This window comes from Triturus cristatus, chromosome 12 (genome assembly GCF_964204655.1).
Source record: "Triturus cristatus chromosome 12, aTriCri1.1, whole genome shotgun sequence".
Taxonomy (NCBI): Eukaryota; Metazoa; Chordata; class Amphibia; order Caudata; family Salamandridae; genus Triturus; species Triturus cristatus.
Genome location: NC_140595.1, coordinates 112894666 through 112902884, shown reverse-complemented (window position 1 = coordinate 112902884; position 8219 = coordinate 112894666).

Sequence of the window (8219 nt, the reverse complement as noted above, 5' to 3'; positions counted from 1 at the left end):
GTTCTGGAAGGTGCTAGCAGGTTCCAGTGGATGCTGGTGATGTCACAGGTGGCCACCATTTTGTGCTCCAGGCCCTCAGACAGAAGTTTCAGGGGTAGATAAAATGGCTCCCTGAATCTGCAGCAACACTAAAAAGTCTGGTGGTTCCCAAAAAGGAAAAATTCAAACAGGGTTTGAGGCAAAAGTGGGACAAAATAAATAATGATGAGGAGGGACCACCCAAAGGGCTGACAGGTCTAACATGTTTACTCTGTACATTTATTAACTAGACTGCACATTTTTATCAGGTTTGTTTCAATGTTTGTAAGCTTATTGCACATGCACATTTATGGTCTATTCGACAGAAATAAGGTATACAAAGAAGAAGAGTTCACAGCGTCCATCGAGGCCTTCTGACGAGACGTGGAAGTGGCGGCACTCCAGACCCCGCGAGTTGGCGGAACCTGAATCTGTGTCCGCTCTGTGCTGCCCCGATTTTCCCAGGGCCGGAGCGACCCCCGCCCTGCTAAAAGTTTTATGCGGCCATGTGTGTCATAGTTGGGTGGCCCGGCCCCTTTAGAGCACCTTCGGACTGCATGGGCTCTGGAAGGATCCCTACTGCATCCACGCCTGCGGGTTTGCCCTAGGAGCCCGTTTGACCCCAAGGATCAGGAAGAACAGGAACAGGACAACTGGTATGAGGAACTGGTGGAGGCCAGCGGTTTGGTACCCTCGCCTAGTACTGACCTGGTCTCGCCTCTTACCGTGGCTATAAAGAAGGGGGGCCTCTTTTGCCATAGTGGTGAGTAGGGCAGCGGAGGTTTTGGACCTTCATTTGCCCACAGTGACAGTCAAGATGAACGTCTTGACAGAGGTGCTTAAGCCGGGAGTCTCGCCCTTGTGAACCCCTTGTCCCATGTAATGAAGCCCTTACAAATGTCCTACTTAAGGCCTGGTCCAAGCCCTGCACAGGGGTTACTGTGCATAGGACGATATCCCACTGCCAACCCCCCTCCTCTGCATTTCCCAGTTTCCTCTCCCAGCATACCACCCCGGAGAGTTTGGTGGCCCAAGTCTCTACATCCAGGATTTTCCCTGGCAGTCTCCCTAAAACTCCACCAAATAGCGAATCCAAAAGGCTGGAAACCTTTGGCAAGAGAATGTTCTCTTTCTCCAGCCTAACATTGTGGTCGGTGAACACTGCATGCCTTTTGGGCCATTCTTCTCATACGATATGGGAATCTGTTGCGCAACCTCTGCCTATGGTCTTGGCGGAGGCTTGAGCCATACTCACCCAGGCTATTGCTGACAGGCAAGATGCAGCAAAGTTCCCCATAAGGTGTGGGCTCAACACGACTGACTCAATGGGCAGAGCAATTTCCTTGTCAGTTTCCTTGCGGCACCACACCTGGCTGAGACCAACTGTATTTTCAGGGGATGTCCAGTCTTCTCTCATGGACATGCCCTTTGATGGCTCTTGCCTCTTTGGTGAGAAGGTGGATTCAACTCTGGTGCCCTTTAAGGACAGCAGAGCTATGTCCAGGTCCTTGGACTTGTCTTTTGCTCCTCGCCAACCCCAATCTGCCTCTCCTGTCCTCAGAAGGGGTCTTAATTCGTGCCCTTACCCTCCCCACGACCATACCCAACAGGTTTCTCAGCATTTTGTGGTCAAGAGCACAGGTCCCACAGATTGCGTGGGGCAGGCAGACAGCTGTCGAGTCCGTCCACCACCCTCCCAGCAGCCACTGCCTCCAAGCCACTTTAGTTTAACCTCCGACCACCATGGGCATCCAGTGGGAAGCAGGATACACCATCACGTGCCCCACAGGCGGTCAGTGATATCACTGGATTATCCAGATCATCCAAATGGGCTACTCCCTCCCCTTTCTAACTACCCTACCACCTATGCCACCCAAGTATGTATGACTGATGGAGGACCATCTCTCCTTGCTCCATCATGAAGTGAAGGCTCTCTTAGCCAAGGGAGCCATAGAGAGGGTGCCTGCATCAGAAGTAGGTTGTGGTTGTTATTCCTGCTACTTTCTGGTACCAAAGAAGGATGAAGGACTTCGTCCTATCCTAGATCTGCGCATTCTCAACTATGAGAAATTCAAAATGCTCATGCTTGCCATAGTCCTGTCTGCTCACGACCCCGAAGACTGAATGGTAGCGGTGGGATTGCAGGACTCGTATTTCCACATTCTCCTGCCTTTCCTCATGTTACCTGTGGTTAACTGTCGACCAAGAGCACTTTCAGTTTGCCTTGTTCCCTTTCAGTCTTACCAGTGTCCCTAGGGTGTTCACGAAAGGGATTGGGGTGCTTGTATCTCATCTGTGGAGGTCAGAGGTCCCAGTCATCCCCTACCTCAACGATTGGCTGTTGAAGGCGGGCAGTAGTGCCAGAGGCACTCCCATGTATTGGGACCTTGTGATGACCTTTGACTACCATTGTTTAAATTGACTTTTGGTGTTTTCTTGAATGTACAACATCATTTTTCCTGGATGTGCCGTTTTCCTTGAAGATTTCGTTTGTGTCTCGTAGTTTCAGAGGGGGAGTGTACGCTTCCTAGCCTTGCCAAGAACAGAATGTGTGGGATGTGCATTTGAAAGCATGCGGGAGAGAGAGGTGTGAAATGTACTTCTCTGTCTTGGAATGCAGTGTTATATGCAGTGGTGCTCAAATGTGCATTATGTTGTACATTGGGAGATGAAGTGTGTAGTACTATAGGCAGTGGTGCACAAATGTGCATTGTGTTGTACTTTGGGAAGTATTATGAAGTTCTTACTATTGGCTTTGACATGCCCTCATGCCATCTGGAATTCTGACTCTGTCTAGCTTGAGCTTTGCACACATAGGCAGGCGCCCAGATCACTCGCGTTGTTTAGGCTATTCACGTTCTAGGTTGTTTTCTGTACTTTTGGAGACTTTCGTAAGCTTCACTAAGATAAGTGTGGGATGCGTGCTTGGTACCTTTCAAAGCAGAGATTGTTGTTGCCAGAGAAATGTGTGGAATGTACAGCTCTTTCTCGAAGTCAAAATACAGTGGCCTGGCCAGCTTCTGTCTTGACCTTTACACAGACTAGTACGGTCAGCTCGGTTTTTCTGAATAGAAGAAAGGGGGCGAGGTTTCTAGAAACTTCTCCTCAGGTTGAGTAAAAGGCATTAAAGGCGGCAAATCTTGGCGCCCAGACAGGAGCTCGCTGTGGAGCAGACGTGTTGCCGCAGGGAACTTTGAGGGTCCTGATCGAGACTTCTGCCTGGCTGTCAAGGGCTCCTCCAGCTGAGTTGGCAAGAATGTTGGCTACTTGATCGGTGATGTATTTCTTTCATTGACATTATGATGTGTGACTGTGTCTGTGTGCACATTCAGGTCTCCAGTGGTTCTAATCATCTGAGGTGTTTTCTTTTGATTATTGGCATTGTGATGTGAGTGTGTCTGTGTGCACATTCAAGGTTCCAGTGGTTATAATCATCTAATGTATTCAGTGTATATATCTTTCTGATTTCTTGCAGGGGACGTCCAGTATTATTATCAGCTTGTATTTTATTCCATAAATTTAACAGTTGCATTTGCCTACTTATACGTGTGATATTATTGCTTGCATATATATATATATAATATGTTGCTCATTTGACGTCTGGGTAAGCCTTTCTGTTAGAGTGTTGCACAAATAAATCTCCATGCTTTATTTTGTAAACTGAGAGTGAAATCCCTTTCTTGGTGTTTTTATTGCTTTGCCTTGTGTGTGCCTCTCTGTGGGGGTGCAGTATTTCCTATTATTTGGTAAGGCGAAGCAGTACAGCTGGCTCACCCCACGCAGTCGTCTCCCACCTTCAGACTGTGAACCCCCTGCATTCACTGGTGTTCACTAACTACGTGCCAAAGTCACATCTTACTCCCTCCCAGATGCTTCTTTTCATCAGAGCCGTTCTGGGCACAGTGCAGTTTTGGGCCTGCCCTCCTGAACAACTTGTCCAGGATATTCCGGCTAGGATTTCTGGGTTTCAGCCTCTATCCTGGATTTTGGTGAGACTGACTCTGACGCTGTTGGGCCTCACGGCCTCCTGCTTGTTACTCATGCCGATGGCATATGCGGGCTCTGCAGTGGGACTTGAAGTCCCATTGGGCGCAGCATCAGGGAAATCTCTCCAACATGGTACAGATCTCAGAGAACACTGCAAAAGATCTGCATTGGTGGCTAACGAACCATGATTGCGTGAGTAGCAGACCCCTCTCTCTTCCCCAATCGGAGCTGACAGTAGTGACAGATTCATCACTCCTGGGCTGGGACAGGCACCTAGAAGAGGTGGCGATTCAAGGCCTCTGGTCTCTGGCAGAGTCTGAGCTCCACATCAACCTGTTGGAGCTCTGGATGATTCACTTGGCACTGAATGCCTTTCTCGCTTCAATCAAGGGAATACTGGTGCAGGTATTCACGGACAGCACCACCGTCCTTTGGTATTGCAACAAATCAGGCCGGGGTAGGGTCATGGACCCTTTGTCAAGAGGCCCTGCATCTCTGGACATGGCTGGAACACCAGGGTATTTCCCTGGTGGTTCAACACCTGGCAGGCTCGCTGAACTCCTGAGGTTCAAAATTCAGCTGCAGATGCGTAGTGGATCACAAATGGTGCTTCCATACGGAGGTAGTGCAAGATCTCTTTCAACAGTGGTCAGAGCCTTGGTTAGATCTGTTGGCCACTGCAGGGAACGGGCACTGTCCGCAGTTTTGCGCGCTGGAGTTTCCAAGGTGACTCTCGTCAGAGATGCTTTTCATCTCGAGTGGAGCTCCGGCCTCCTGTCGCCTTTCTGCCAATACCACTAATTGCCCAGAGTTCTCAAGAAGATCAAGAAAGACTGGGCCCAAGTTATTTTTGTAGCTCCGGATTGAGCACAGAGAGTCCGGCATCCTGAGCTGTTGAGCATGACCATAGGTCCTCCAGTCAGGCTGCCTCTTTGAGAGGATCTCCTGTCACAGCAAAAGGGAAGGTTTCTGTACTTGAACCTATGCACTCTCCACCATCATGCATGGAGATTGAGCGGCAACAGTTGATGGCTTTTGACCTTCCTCCCGAAGTCTGTAACATTACTCTGGCAGCCAGGCGTCCCTTAACCAAGTCTGTATACGACTGCTGTTGGGACAAGTTTGTGTCATGTTGTGTTTCCCACAACATTGACCTCCTTTTTGCATCCCTCTCTCAAGTTCTATTGCTTACATTATTCTCAGTAGAGCAGGGCTCTGCTCTGGGGACAGTTAAAGGTTACCTTTCTGATATCTCAGCATTTTCATGTTTGCCAGGCCAACCATCTCTCTTTAAGTCACCCCTACTGGCTAGGTTCCTTAAAGGCCAACAACATGTTTCCCCCTACACCATTCATAATGCCTCAGTGGGACCTCAATTTAGTTCTCACTTTTCTCATGTGTACACCATTTGAGCCTCTTCACAGTTGCCCTCTTGGGCTCTTGACTTTGAATACTCGGCCAAGAGGGTCAGCAAATTACAGGCACTCTCGGTGCATCCTTGTTACATCTCTTAATGTCCGTACAAGCTGGTCCTCCAAACACGTGCCTCCTTCCTTCCGAAGGTTGTGACTCCATTCCATGTAGGCCAGAACATCACCCTGCCTACTTTGTTTGCTCCACCTCATCCCTCCAAAGAGGAGGAGAAACTCTACCGTCTGGACCCAAAAAAAGCACTGTTATACCTTGACCACCTGAGAGAATTCCGAGTGGATGATCAACTCTTTGTGGGGTATATGGGAGCAAAAAAGGGGGAGGCAGTACAGAGGAAAACCATCTTGCAATCGATTTTCCTGTGCATTAAGTTCTGCTATGCATTTGCCAAAAAGCAGCCCCTCGGAGGACGTGCAAGCTCACTCCACCAGAGTCGAGGCTGCGACCACTGAGTTAGCGAGTGACATCCCGATCCTGGACATCTGCCATGCAACGTGGACCTCATTGTACATGTTCATGAAGCACTACTGCCTGGACAGTCAGGTCCGTCGTGCTGATCACTTTGCATGTCCGGTCCTGGAGGATTTTCTAATCGAATTGGTTTTGCAGTCCCACCTCCGGGGAGGTATTGCTTGAGGATCTATTCTAAGGTAAGAAATCTGCGGCTAGAATTCTCTATCGGATGAACAAGTTACTTGCCTTCGGAAATGCCTTATCTGGTAGAGACTCTATCTAGCTGCAGATTCCTTACCAACCCTCCCATCCGTCCCACTCTGCGAAACAATGACGTTGTAGGGAACACCTTTTCTAGGGCCTTAGTTTGTCAAACCAGTGGTCAGTGCTCATCGTGGCTCCGCACTCCTGGCGTGGAAAGTTGCAGAAGTAACTGGCAGTGCACCGAGGTGGTGCCAATAAAGGTAATAGTGCATGTCACTTCCAGCCAGAACGAAACCACACAAAGCTGAACGAGGCCACCTACTGGTGCCCAGGGATACTGTTCGAAAAAATTTCCAGATCCAGTCTGAGGCCTGGAGATAATTCTAAGGTAAGGAATCTGCAGCCAGATAGTCTCTATCAGATAAGGCATTACCGAAGGTAAATAACTTGTTCGTTTATGCTTCCTTTCACTCCGTGGAACAGTTCAAAGAAAGGTGTTTTTCCCTGAAGGAAGATACTTTCGGTGTGACGCCTGGTCTAATTCTGGAACCTTTTCTTCTTTTTATTTAAAGCTAATAGAACACACTTTTTGAAGCCTAAGAAAATTAGTAATTTTGGTATCAGCTTGATCTAAAATATCGAATTTCCAAAAGGAGTGTTAGAAGATTCTGGATTTGTTTTGAGACATAAAGGTTACCATAATACCTCCCCACCCAAACGTAGCAGATGAGTTGTTGACTTAGTTTTGTGAGTTTTGATTAAAAAAAATATACATTTTAAAGTGTTTGTGCGGTGGTGCTAGTTAGTCTAAAACTAATGTTTATTTTTTCAAGATGAAATCTTTAGGAGAACAATTGATGTGAATGGGGTTATTTGTGGACCTGAATTTTGAGTTCGTTGTTATCCAGGAAAAGAGAAGGTGATCTTTGCAGGAACGTTGCCGATTGAAATTGTGTTCTTTTAGGCTATCTTTGTTTAATTGCACTCCGTGGTCTTTAAAGTGTTGCTGAAGTGTTCTGTGGCACGAAGGAAATTGATGCCTAACGCTAGCTAGCATCTTTGTCTGCAATAAAACCCAGACTCTCATAACACTCATTTGGAGAATGGATACTTATCTGGTGAGACGTTCATCATATTTTGGTGCCAGAAAAAAAGACTGCCCACCTGTGCAAATAGGTGTTTCCGAGCTCACGTCTTTTGCGTTCCGGCCTCCGTCACTCTCCTCTGCGCCACTCCTCTTGGTCAACTTGGGCCACTCTGTTTAGCTCACAGGAACGGGAGCGTGTAGTTAATCAATATAGCCACACCGTGGCGCTGTTCCCTTGATAAGACCAATTGTATCAGCAGGACAAATTATTTATGTTTGTATTGTATTGTAATTGAATTTATATAGCGTTTAGTACCCGTGCCAGGCGTCGAAGCTCTTTTTCGGCGAGTAGAACGCTACTCTGGAACGTATAAAGGATTACTAATAGTGGTATATTGGTATAGTGAAAAATGAAAATAATTTGAGTGGTGGATATGTTAGTCATTTACTTGGATTGAGAATGATAGTGGAGGAATAGAAGAGGGAAAAAGGTTTGCATTTATATAGCGCTTGTTACCCCTGATGAGGTATTGAAGTGCTTTTTCGGCGAGTAGGACGCTACTCCGGAACCTATAAAGGATTAGTGGTGAATTAGTATACTACAATATGAAAGTAATTTGAGTGGAGGCTATGTTAGTTATTTGGATTGAGAAGGATAGTGGAGGGATAGAAGAGGGAAAAAGGTTTTTAAATGTGTATGTGTGTGTGTGTGTGTGTATGTGTGTGTGTGTATATATATATATATATCGTTTCCAGAAAATTGTTGCGAAATCCCCGCTCTCCTTCCTATCGACGCCGGTGCCAGCCACAGTCGCAACTCCGTTTTTAACGTCTTTGTGTGGATAAGGTCCGAGAATTCCCAGCAAATAATCCAGCGGCACACCCAGGACAAAACAATAAGTTTATTTATTGTTTTAAACGAACAGAACTACGCGTTTCGGCGAAGCCTTTGTCAAGTTAGTGACCCGTGCCCCAATTCCCCTAGAAATACAGGTCATGGTTGATAAACAGTGAGGAAATACTATCGCCGTCAAACATT